Source organism: Nyctibius grandis, chromosome 8 (genome assembly GCF_013368605.1).
Source record: "Nyctibius grandis isolate bNycGra1 chromosome 8, bNycGra1.pri, whole genome shotgun sequence".
NCBI classification, from domain to species: Eukaryota; Metazoa; Chordata; class Aves; order Nyctibiiformes; family Nyctibiidae; genus Nyctibius; species Nyctibius grandis.
In genome coordinates this window covers 11,962,259-11,974,443 of record NC_090665.1, presented here as the reverse complement: position 1 = coordinate 11,974,443, position 12,185 = coordinate 11,962,259, and the positions used below count along the sequence as shown (strand labels likewise).

General features: G+C 46.4%; 1 protein-coding gene across 2 annotated transcripts in view; it reads right to left on the bottom strand.

Moving 5' to 3' along the window:
* LPP (LIM domain containing preferred translocation partner in lipoma) overlaps positions 1 to 12,185 on the bottom strand; it is a 274,492-nt gene that overhangs the window by 235,357 nt on the left and 26,950 nt on the right. For both annotated transcript variants that reach the window (XM_068405788.1, XM_068405789.1), the window contains exon 2: positions 7,005 to 7,065. The gene's annotated coding sequence lies outside the window, so the exon portion shown is untranslated. The remainder of the gene's footprint in view (positions 1 to 7,004; positions 7,066 to 12,185) is intronic.

Genomic DNA, 12,185 nt, shown 5'->3' with positions numbered 1-12,185 from the left:
ACTAGCCACCTCCTTCCCCCTCTATTTTTCCCTTGCCTCCTCTATCAGCAGGATATTACTGTAAGAGATGCTACAGCAATGCCCCCACCTTCCCAAATCTCTTTCCACCCATGAGACCCAGTGGGCCTCAGTGTACCAAACTTCAGACATGTTCAGGGCCCCTTCCCGTGCCTTCCACATAGGAGAGCTGGCTAATGTCCTACTCAAATGTGCACTTAAGTATATGATCACACACCTGAAAACAAGTTCATATCATCTCTTCAACAACATTAGTAAAAGAGTTGAGGTTGTTATTTAATAGACATGCTCAGCCGAAACACCAAGTTAATCAGGCCCCAATCAAGACCATGTGATTTGACCTAAGGAAGAAATTTTTTTATGATGAGACACTGGAACAGGTTGCCCAGAGAAGTTACAGATGCCCCATCATTGGAAATGTCCAAGGTCAGGTTGGATGGGGCTTTGTGATCTAGCAAAAGATGTCCCTGCCCATGGCAGGGGGATTGGACTAGATGACCTTTGAAGTTCCCTTCCAACCCAAATCTTTCTACGATTTTATGATTCTAAGATTTACTGTCTTGCATTGCCCACACTCCTCTTTTCTGGACTGCTGATATGCAGCTTTTGCCTTTCTGCACTCCTCCTATTCCCATAGCTGTGCTGGACCAACTCCAAATCAGAAATATTGCACTTGTAAGACCTATGCAACGGTAACTGGAAGTTTTAATAAGCAATGGGAATCCATCTGAAGCCCCAGGCAACGGGGCACAAAGACGTTACAGGCAGAGGTACACAGCTCTGGTATACCTGAGACTCCTCTCTGGTCTCCAGTCTTCACATTAGTGTGCCGAGCCCTCTCCTTCCAGAGGCTGTTTTCTAAAGCACAGTTATCTACATAAGCTCTCCCTTGTCTTCATCATGAAGTGCTGCTGTTTGAGTAATCAGCTTTAAGGAGACTTGAGAGTTAACTAATATCAATTAATTACTCCTGTTTTACAGAGAAGCAAACAAAAGAACAAAAAGAAGGAAGTATCCTGGTCTAAATTCACAGAGGAGAGTTCAGGGCACAAACATACTCCTTGACGTGGGTCCAGAGTAACCAAAGCCACTGGGGAGAGGTCCTTGGCATCTCCAGCCCCCTGCCTCCTCCTCCTCCAGTAGGAACACCAACCCTGCCCTGCACAACAAACCCTTCAGCTCACTGAGGACACACAGGAAGCCTCGAGTTCTTTATTTTGCGTGCCCCTCCATGCCAAGCTATAGGGATTAGAAACGTTACTGTACAAGCCAGCTTTTTAATACTCAGTGGGCAGTTTTACCCCAGCTGATCCAAACACAGAGTTATTTGGAGGAATCCGCGCCACTCAGGGCTCATTTGCACCGGCACTGAGCCCCAGCACACATGGTCGCTGACTTTGGGGATGGCTGCCCACCCGACTCTGCAGAGCACTCCTGGTCCCACCAGATCTGCAGTCATGTACCCAAACCAGTGCGGTCTTGCAGAGCAGCTACGCTGGGGAGCAGCCCCCAGGCTGTCATTGGGAAAGCCATTCTGAATCCCAAAGCGAGACTTGCTCTCCTTACCCAGAGCATCCCTCTGTTTCCCTTGGTAAGAGAGAGCTGCTTCCATTACAACACTACTAGTCCGTGAAAACACTTCTGGGCTGGATTCTCCACTACAACAACCTATGTGTACATTATGGCCATATATATTGAAATCAGAGCTTCCCACCTCCCAGTCACAGCAGGCTTGGGGCAAACACTGGGGACACAGGGTAAAGGTGATCCAAGCCAGGCTGTACCTAAGACTACGTGACCACGATCAGCACAAATGTAGGCTTTGATACATCCCATCTGTCAATACACAAAAGCATTCAGCTCTGGGTTCTTCCGACCTCTAATAAAAGTGCATTCAGTCAAACAACTTTACCAGAATTAACAGTGAAAAGGGAGGGGGAAGGAATAAAAAAAGACTTTGTTGAGCAAAAGTACTCTGAGACACATTTGATGTAATAGTCATATGATTAACAAACTGTCATATCAAAGTTTTCTGCAAAGTAGGAACACTCTGACAGTTCATATTTTAAAAACTGACATTTTGATTCATTACTGTAAATAGCACTCCATATTAAATATTGTGACAAGGCATACAGTGTATTTTTTGAGCTCTATAACATTTAGGAAGTACTGGATTTTTTTTTTTTTTTTAAACACGTATAATACCAAAAGCAGTTAAAGCAGAACTCCAAGAAAGCTGCTAGAGGAGAGAGTCATTATTTCTGAAATAACTTGCTTCTCTGCCATCATCTCAAGCACTGCTGGGAACTTTGGCCCACAAGGATCTTAATGTACTGTTTGCATAATAAAATAGGGAATTGTCTCGCGGAACAAGAGAGCTATAAGGAAAGTGGCTACATTAAATAATGTAAAATTACTCAGTAGCAAATCATCCTGAAGTTGGCATAAGGGGAAGAACACTAAAAGGTGCTGAATTACCACTCAAGAGTATCTGAGAGTGCAGGTTCATAACCAAGATAAACAACGTGACGTCCAAATGACTGTCCAAACGTGCATCTTGCTTATCCCTTCAGTCTCTAGCCACATGTTTTGCTCCCTCCTCTGTCTCACCACTTGTGCCTGTAAAGGATAAAAGTGACTATATGGGCAGAAATGAGGGTCAGGGACACAGAGACAGCAGGACCACCTCTTTTAGCAACAGTGCAAACTCAGACTAGTTGAACCTGCTCATGAAACCGCCTCCTGAGTTCAGTTATTGCCCATATCCCCAGCACTCAGAAACCATTACATCCTTCTCAGCGCTCTGCTTTGTCTATTTAGACCGTGAGCTCTTAGGGACAGGACGTGTCTCTCCCTGTGCACACCTGCGCAAGAAGACGTGGGACCTTCATCTCAGCCAGTCCCCTAGGACCTGCTGAAACCAAAATGTGGGCAGAGAGCTGCTACCACCCCTGCAACTCAGCCCAGCCGTGCCCATCACAGAGGCAGGGCAGGCAGCTCTCCCTCGCTGCTACGGCAAGGGCCACTGACAGAGCTATTAAGGACTTCTCCTTGCATGGAGATCCACAGCAGGGGAACTACAGCTGTAGGGATGCTGTGAGCCACCAGAACCGACCCACCAACCAAGAACACTTAATCCCCTTACCACTCCCTGCCACGTTCCTCACAGCTCACGGATCCCTTTCCCTGGATCACCAGTATCAAGGCAAACAGGACTGGGCCCAGAAGCAATAATGCAAATGTTTTGCATTTCCTCAAAAGCAGCCTGTATGATAGAGAAATTAAAAATAATAGCTCCAGCTAACACAGAAAGACCGTGATAGAGCAGCAAAGGAAAACCAGAGGCTGCCTAGCCTGTTTGCAAGATGTTCAGGTGTTATTAGGACTGCAGTCAAGGGCTTTAGAAAGAAAAATGGTTACCATTATCATTACTTGCAGCCAGCTGCAAGCGGAGCTGTGGGCTCAGTCTGCTGAGAGAATGGATGTGCTGCCATAAACACGAGCCTGGTCCGGGACATGGTGAGGCAGTCACGCACACCGAAGATGGATCACAATGCTGTTTTAACAGGGGTCTGATCCAGCACAGCCTACGTTTCCCCAGGATCAGCTACACACCACTCACATTCTGGAAGTGTTGTGGATGTGTTTGCATGCCAGCAAGTGTGGTAGTAGTAGTGGTCTAGCCAGACATCCAAAACATATTGGCACCACTATAATTTGTCCATTCACCAATATGTTTTCCTAAAAACGCCCATATGCTTCTCCTGCAGTTCCCATATGCTTTTGCAAAGAGAAACAAAAACATTTTGTTAGTTGCGAGCGATTGATCGCTGCATATTTCACAGAAGTCAAGTAGAAAAACAACAACAAAAAAAGCAGTCAGCTGCTTCCCCCTCCCTCTCCTCTCTGTTCACGGAGGGAAATGTGAAGAGCAAGAAAAAAACTCAGCCCACAGCAAAATACACACACAGCTCGTTTTTTGTGCTGCAAGATATTCTAGGAATTACAGGAGGAATCTTCATTAAAAACAAGCTATCAAAGATCCGGCAGCCAGGGGCATACCAGACAGTAATTCAGTATTGGGTGTTTGGCTCTGCATTCGGCGCTAGCTTGGGTCCTCACCGCGGGCAGCGAAGCCCACAGGAATCTGGGCTCCCAGAGGAGCACATTAAATGAGCCTGGGGGTGGAGGGACAGTGTGATAAAGAGGTTACAGCCTTTCCGATTCACAGGACAGCTCATTTGATGCCAAATCTATCTATACCTGCAGGTATAAAGCCTCCCCTCGCATGTAGAGCTTCCCAGGGAGGTACTGCCTTGCCAATGCAAATCCCAAAGCAGGGAGCGTGCAAGGGGTGCGAGCAGGCTGCTCGGGTCAACCGGGAGCAGGCACGTGGGTGTACAAGTATGTGTGTGTCACGGCTGGAGCATGTGGGAACCATAGCTGTTTAGTTAGAGACTCATTAAGAAACGCAGCAGACCCGGGGCCAACGTTCAAAGAGAAGCAGTGTGAAACATTTCTCTGGAGAAAGATTAGCACGTGATCTTCTTTACACAAATAAAATTAAAGAAAGATTCATAATATGGACAAATCAATTAACTTCTGAAAAGCCAAGGGCACTGCATGCAAGAGCAGATGAGAGGGGAAGAGCTTTGTTACAGGGACACTGAAGCAGCACATAGCCTTTCTTCCCTGGAAAAGAAATTCAGCTATTGCTGCGTGAAGTTCTGGTGTTAGCCCTGACTTCATCCTGCTCACTGTTAGGGGAACACAGCTGCTTCCTTCCCAAAATGGCCATACACATACCTGTATATTGCTATAACCCCATGCACGAAGAGCTTAGGATCATCTTTGTGAAGACTATGAAAAATACAGGAGGGCAGATGCCAAAGGACCACTGCAGTGCTTGACTTGGCAGTTTCAGCCTTAAGGTAGGAGTTTGAGGCTGACCTTCTATATAGGACACCCAGAGCAGCATGCACCCTTCTACCAGAATAAAGACGTTCTGTGATGCAGCCCCATGCTCTACAGTTCTTCCGCAAATTTAACCAGGAATGCTCTTTGCAAAGTTAGTGTTTTCTTACCATGCTCTAATCTCACACAAAGCCTAATGATAGGCCCGATGCAGTAGGTCAAGAGCCCAATTTTCCACAGAAACAAAACTGAAAATCCAGGCAAGAGAAGATAAATCAATCTCTTACACAGGAAACAGAGTAAAAAAACAATTTGTCGGAGACAGCTTGCTTGGCAAGAAATATTTTGCGATATGTTTTTGTCCTGAGAAGAGTAGTAAGCACCTGAACATCTGACTTCACCACTCACAAATATATTGATGTTGTTGCTTAAGCTTTGAATAGAAAGCAAAACTAATACTGTCTCATTTAGTTAACAGTCTATAAGGATGGGCTTCTTCCTAGATTTCATATTTACAGCAACCCACTGGGACAGTTTATTAGATTTAGCCAGGAAAGCTGCTACAGAAAGAGTGAGACTAACAGAAGAGCTGCCATTAATCTTCCCTAACCCAGCAACTGGGAAGATCAGGCCTTGAACCAAATTCTACTATCTTGCTATTAATCTCCTGTCCTCTACTTATTAATCCCTTGCCTGTCTTTGTCTTTCAACATTTATTAATGTCCCCAACTGTTTGCAGTAAACAGGATGCTGAAAATCTCATCTCCAGCTAGCCATAATTTACACAACAAAAAAAAAACAACACAAAAAAATAAACCCAAGAAGAGGGTAAAGGAAGAAAGGAGGGATGTGCATTGCATATCAAAAGGGCAGAGTGAAAGTGCAGTTATATTCAGGGACACAACATGGTAAAGAAGCAGCACTCTCAATTTCGGCGTGCCATAAAGACATCTTATGATTCTCAAGTCAGGTAACACCAAGGCAAATGAAGTAGCTCCACTAGTTGAAACTAGCGGAAGAACAAAACCCAGCACACACCTTCTCATGCAGCAACGGGTTGCTCTGGACCCACACTGACTCGCAACGCAGCCCCCGGCACACACACCATGTGTGGCCTTCTGGTGCTGCCACCGGTCTCAGGGAACCATCACCACAGCAAAGACTGCCCAGTACCCTCCTAAGGCACATCTCCTCCTGGAGAACTTCATGGCCACTGAGCAGTTACAGACCAGTTACCAGCTATCCCTGTTCATTCATTACCCGCTTCTCAACGGGGCTGCTTGCTGCTTTCTTCTCCCAGTTGCCATGACTTTGTAGCACCTCTAGGACCTCTTTTGCCTCCTGGGATGGCGCAACAGAGAGAGGCTTGAGGACAGATCTACTGTCCTGACACTGCTCCTTTTGTGCAATCTTACTCTTGCTGCAATCGAATCTTCGTATCATGGGATAGGCACAAAGCACAATTCATGTCCTACACATAATCCAGCAAGGCACTCCTACAAGAGTTTGGGGTGGTTTATCAAGGTGATCCTTAAGTCACAGCTAAATATCTCCAGTGAATTTGACAGAACTGGCAATTCTGAAGAATGGGTTAATTCGCTCCTCATAAATTTCTATTCGTGTTATTCTTAATAGGCTTATATACTTTTCTGCTTTTCTCCACTGAAGCATGGTTAGATTAACGCTAGTAATACAGTCATCTCTCCGTCATCAGCTGGGAGCGCATCCAGGCTACAGAGAGCCACACCATAATGGGGAGTGAATTCAGGTCCACAAGCAGGAAAGTTTCATTCAAAAAGAAGTCAAAATAATATGGCCCGCAGGACCACACAATCATTCCTATGCAACACTCCCATTCCCAAGAGGGTCTGCACATTTGCTGCTTCCAGACCTGGACACGGAAACAGCAAAACCACCTCGAGCCTCCTGGGTTATCCTGGCCTCCTCCCACCACCCCAGGCTTTGGAGAAATGCCCATCATTTGCTGAATGACCAAACATGGTCCCAGGGTCTTCCCACCCTCTCTAAACTCAGCAGTTGGCAAGAGCCCCAGGACCTGATCCATTCCTCACCTGGAAGCAAGGCAGCCCCGTCAGGCACCCAGACAGACGTATGGACAGGCTTTTCCAAGGCCTGCAGGTGCAAACAGAAAGGTCAGAATCAACATTTTGCTCATCGTAAAAAACAGAAAGTAAATCAAGCTGGCTGTGACACCTCGCCAAGAAAACAGCCCCAAAAGGACCCATAACGCCAGCTGCCCTCCTGTACAGAGCCAACCACAGCTTTTTTCCCCCCCTCTGATACAACTCATGCCAGTCTGTCCCTGTTTTGACCTCTATAAGGGTTTTTCACACATTGGCAGGGCAGATTACATCTGAGCAAGCGTCAGAGTAACTGAGGCTTATTTGGGAGAGAAGCTACTTGTTTTAAATCACTGCAGAGCTGCTGAAAGGCACTGACGTAAGGGCTGCAGGTAACAAAGTCTCTTTTAAAGCCTGACCAGACACCCTTCTGCCTCTCATGCTTAAAGGGCCTCTTCTTCCCGAGCCTCCTCCGCCGCTCAGGCCAATGGTGAGTCACCCCCACAGCGCTGGCTTTGCCATGCGAGCACTAAGAAGAACCGAAGCTGAGATGGGATGCATTAAACACACCACAATTGTGGAAAAAGCAGCAGGGTGGGACAGCCCAAACCCAACCTCCACCTCCAGCCCTGGTTTTCTTTTGGGTGCCTCCAAAGATGCCCAGTTAAAAAGAAAACATGGGTTTTCTAAGTTACCACAAGCTGCTTTCAACCAGCAGCCTTTCATACTTCCAGCTTATTGATATCTGAGCCTACTCTGGTGTTTTCTATTCCCTTTCATCTCAGTCCTGGAGAAGAAATAAGCAAGTTTAAAAAATACTAGCGATGATTAGTGAAAGGTCCAGTCCACCTCTGCCTGCCCCAGCTCTCCCAGTCCACCATGCTCCCAGCTGCCCCAGGTCACCCCCAGCTGCCCCAGGTCACCCCCAGCTCCTCCTAACTGCACCCTCACCCCGATTTTCCTAAAGCTTAATTATGTCTTAACAGTAATGGCTGAGATGAGCCAAGGAGTCAAAAATCATTAAAGAGAGGAAGGAGAGACATATCTAGGCAGTCACATACATTATTTTTTTAAGGAAACCAGGCTGAAACCCATTAGCCCCACCATCAACTGTCTTTGCTCAGGAGAACCGTGTCTGGCAGGGCAACAGCTTCACCCTCCTGGTCTGTGGTGGAAGAAGGGGAGCACACGGGAGGAGAACTGCAGCAGTTGCTTCAGATCCGCACCAAAGTGCAAGAAGCACAGAGGACCTGCCCACACAGACGCTGGATATTCCTTTCATATTTGCCATGACAAAAAATTCATGTTAACATTTTTGCAAGCACTGTAAGCCCCGTATCAAGTAACAGCAAAGAGGCAGACAGGTGTCCTGACCACAGAGGAGACAGCATATGCGAACAGTTTGGAATTTATTATTATTGTTATTTTTTAAAGGGGGAAACAAATCCCAGAGATTTTTCTGTGCATGATATATTTTCTGCTCCCTGTTTGATGTTGCTTTCAGACTGAAGACTTCAAATAGCTAACGCTAACCTATGCCTCAAGGCTGCTTTAAACTAATGCCCTTTATGTGACCAGAAATGAATGCATGGTGAATCACTTATGCCACACACAGTGGGGGTAGTCCACGTCTCCCGACTGCCATCCAGACAGAGATACGTTGGGGGAAAGGAGATCCCAGCTCTCTCCACATGACAGCCTGATAATTTAGCAGTAGCACCTTTGCATTTTTGGAGCCGGAAAGCACAAGCTCCAGGTCAACAGCCCAGCCACGAGCAGACAGAGAGAACAACATAACTACAGGCATTTTCTGCAAAGATACATATATATAATCTGCACAGGTTGCACTTCCATTCTCCCTGCCTTTGGGAGATGCTTAAGAGAAGCTGCATTTTAATTACTAGCCCAAATCATGGGAATCTGATCTTGACAGTAAGGGAAAGAGAGCAACCCAAAGTTACAGACTTTGGGGGTATGTGGGTCCCAGCTCTTCACTTCTTTGCTGACATTACTGCTTCCAGGAATTAAATCAAAACCCCACTTAACTTCAGAGAGGTAGCAATTTGCATCTAAAGTGCTGCCTAAGCCTCAATTGTAGTGAACAGATACAGCTCCACTGAAATCGAAGGAGTTATTCTGATTTTGTCTGGTTACAGATCTACACACCCATAAACATCATAGTTCATCCAACCTCCAGCTAAATATCTTCTAATAGAGAACCATGATCTTTGTCAGATTGATTGGGATAACTTGTTTAAAGCACTCTTGATGACACATTAGCATCGTTGGATTTTGGTGCTTGTATTTTAAGAATAAATCCCAGAATCACAGAATCAATCAAGTTGGAAGAGACCTCTGGGATGATCGAGTCCAACCATTGCCCTGACACCACCATGTCAGCTAGACCATGGCACTAAGTGCCATGTCCAGTCTTTTCTTAAACACATCCAGAGACGGTGACTCCACCACCTCCCTGGGCATCCCGTTCCAATGTCTAATGACCCTTTCTGAGAAGAAAAAGAAGCTATTAAACACTTGAAAAAGGCATGTTAACAGTTTACAAACAAAGCTGGAGTAGAGATATAACTATGTTTTTGGATTTTCAATTGGGAAATCAGTAAAACGTAGGGAGCAAAGAAAACAAAAATGAAACTGAGCTGTGCACACACACTAAAAAAATCACCTACGTTATTTGACAGATGAATTAAAAAAACCCACATGGATAAGGGAAGCAAAATCATGCTAGAAAAACCCAATCCTCTCCTCCTTTTGAGCCTTACTAAATTATATTTCAGGTATAGTGGACAGACAAGACAATGTGCACCCTAGGAAATACAGATGCACTTTGTTTGCCATCACTCGCCATAACAGCTTATCTCAGGTCTGGCTCCTCTCCCTCAAGCCTTCCTCACCCCCTTGTAATAAAGCATCCCAGTGACAAGCTTGTGCTGACCATGTTCCCCAGCAGCAAAGCAATGTTGCCCAAGGGTGGATGCTACTGACCATCACTACATGCATACTATGGACCCATGGCTGTCTTATTTAAACCATCTCACCAATGAACTGGTTCCCTTGGGCAGAAGGCCACCCCAACCGCTGTAAAAAAGATTGTTCAGATTGTTGCATTGCCACAGCTTTGTTGATGAAGGAGAGTCTTGGTTTGTTTGTTTTTTTCAGTTGTCCTGCCCAAATTATACTGCGAAGCATCAACTGTAAGCCAAGCCTCAGACAGGGAGAGGTGGAAGAGTCTTGCTTGTCATTTTACAGAAAAACCACAAGCAACCCAGGCCTTGCCCCAGGGTTCAGGTGCTGATCAGGAAGGGCCACCAACACCTCATCACAAAGAAGCCCTTTTTAGCAGCTCCTCAACCTGTGAGTCTTTGGAAGGGGCAGCCCTGACCAGCGTCACAACCTGGGTCAGCCAGATGGAAGAGTGGTGGGGAATGTTTGAGTGATTTCCTCATCTGATTTTCATTTCATTCATTTATCACTCAAGCCAGGGAAATACTCCAGGATCCTCATGTTTGGGTGTCTCTTGCTTCTGAAACAGCTTTACAAGCCACCACATTAAGCAAGGCGGCAGCACTGCCGGGTCCTGTGCTAAGAGTATTAACGAGGGCACTGTGGTGCCAGCCCGCGTCTCGCGGCCATCGGGCTGTGGGATGGCAGCAGATGGGAGCCACACGTCCCAGTCGCTCTTCTAGGCTGGCACGTCACCACACTTACAGGTATGGCTGTGACACACACACAGGTGCCTGCACCAACCACAGCTCTCTGCTAGCTCAAAAGGGAAAGGGCAGAGAGCAGCACAGCCACACGACACGCACCCACCATCAGTGTGTGCACAGGGATGGTAGGGAACAGGGACGTTAACAGCCCCCCAAGGTGCACGCCATCGTAATACCCTTCTGCTCTTCCAGCCCTGGATGCAATCATAAAAATCCATAGCTCCAGACATCTAGCCCACATGCTGCTACTCCAGCTCAGTGAGGAGAGGATGAGCTCAGTTTTGCCAGTCAAATGGGAAGAGACAAAAAAAAAAAAAACAAAACACAACAACAAAACACCGAATTAGTAGTAGTATTTGTAGTATTTTGTTAAAAATCAAACAAACATGCCCCCAGCAGATCAAAGACAAAACAGAAGGGATATGGAAGAACAGTCTCCACTATTGCTTCAGAGGCAGAGAGCAGCTCTCAGTTGCAACCAAAGCTCAGGTAGCTCAGGTGCAGGAGGAAAGCCATCCCAGCCTGCCAATGTCATGCTCCATGGTACCGTCCTCCTGTATCAAAGTGCTACGGAACCGTGAGAGCAGCTCATCTGGAGGAGGACGCTCTGACATGCTGTTTACTGCTCCCCAGCATTGTTTGCTAAGCTGGATCTGCAGGAATAGATCTGGGACAACGATCCCATACGCTCCTCTTGCACTGCAAATCAATAGCCAAACCACAAGTACAGGGCACCATGAGCACCCAAGGGTACAGGACAGCCAGTACCTGAGTAGGCAGGAGCTGCCAGCCCCTTACCCAAGCCCCTGCCATGCATAGCATCTCCAACAAGCAGTGGGCAGGTTTGCTCCCTGCCTGACAAGGAACCCTCTTTCCACCAGCCAAGTCTCCCCACTGCTATGTAGGAGCTTCCCAGAGAGACCAAAGAGAAAGTCAGGCACAGCTCAAATAAGCACCTGGATCTACAAACAACAGTTTAAATTCTCAAGCTACAAAACTATGTTTTAGCAAAAGTGCAATTGAACTCCATGTACTTGTTACATTTCTAAATATACTTCGGTTGTCAGGACAACAAAGAGACTGATAGATCTCTAAAGTGTACTGTGTCTATTTAATTGTCAGCATTTCAAACTGACTCGAGGAGGGAAAAAAATGCTGCGTGATAAGTCTAATTGTCATGGTTACCACTGGCTAACCCCATAATAAAAATATATATATTCTAGCTAAATGTGCCAAGCCATGTGAGGAGCAGATGGGAGACATTCTCATTACTGCGACAGCCTCCACCGGAAAACTAAACTTGAGGAAGGATGCGAGAGACTTTACAGAGATCTCAGACACAACAGACATCGTGGGCTGCATCTTCCCGGTCGTTTGGCAGCAGTCGCTCAGGCTTTTCTACTGTATTTATTTGCCCCACGCGTGCTGGGACAACCCGTGGGGC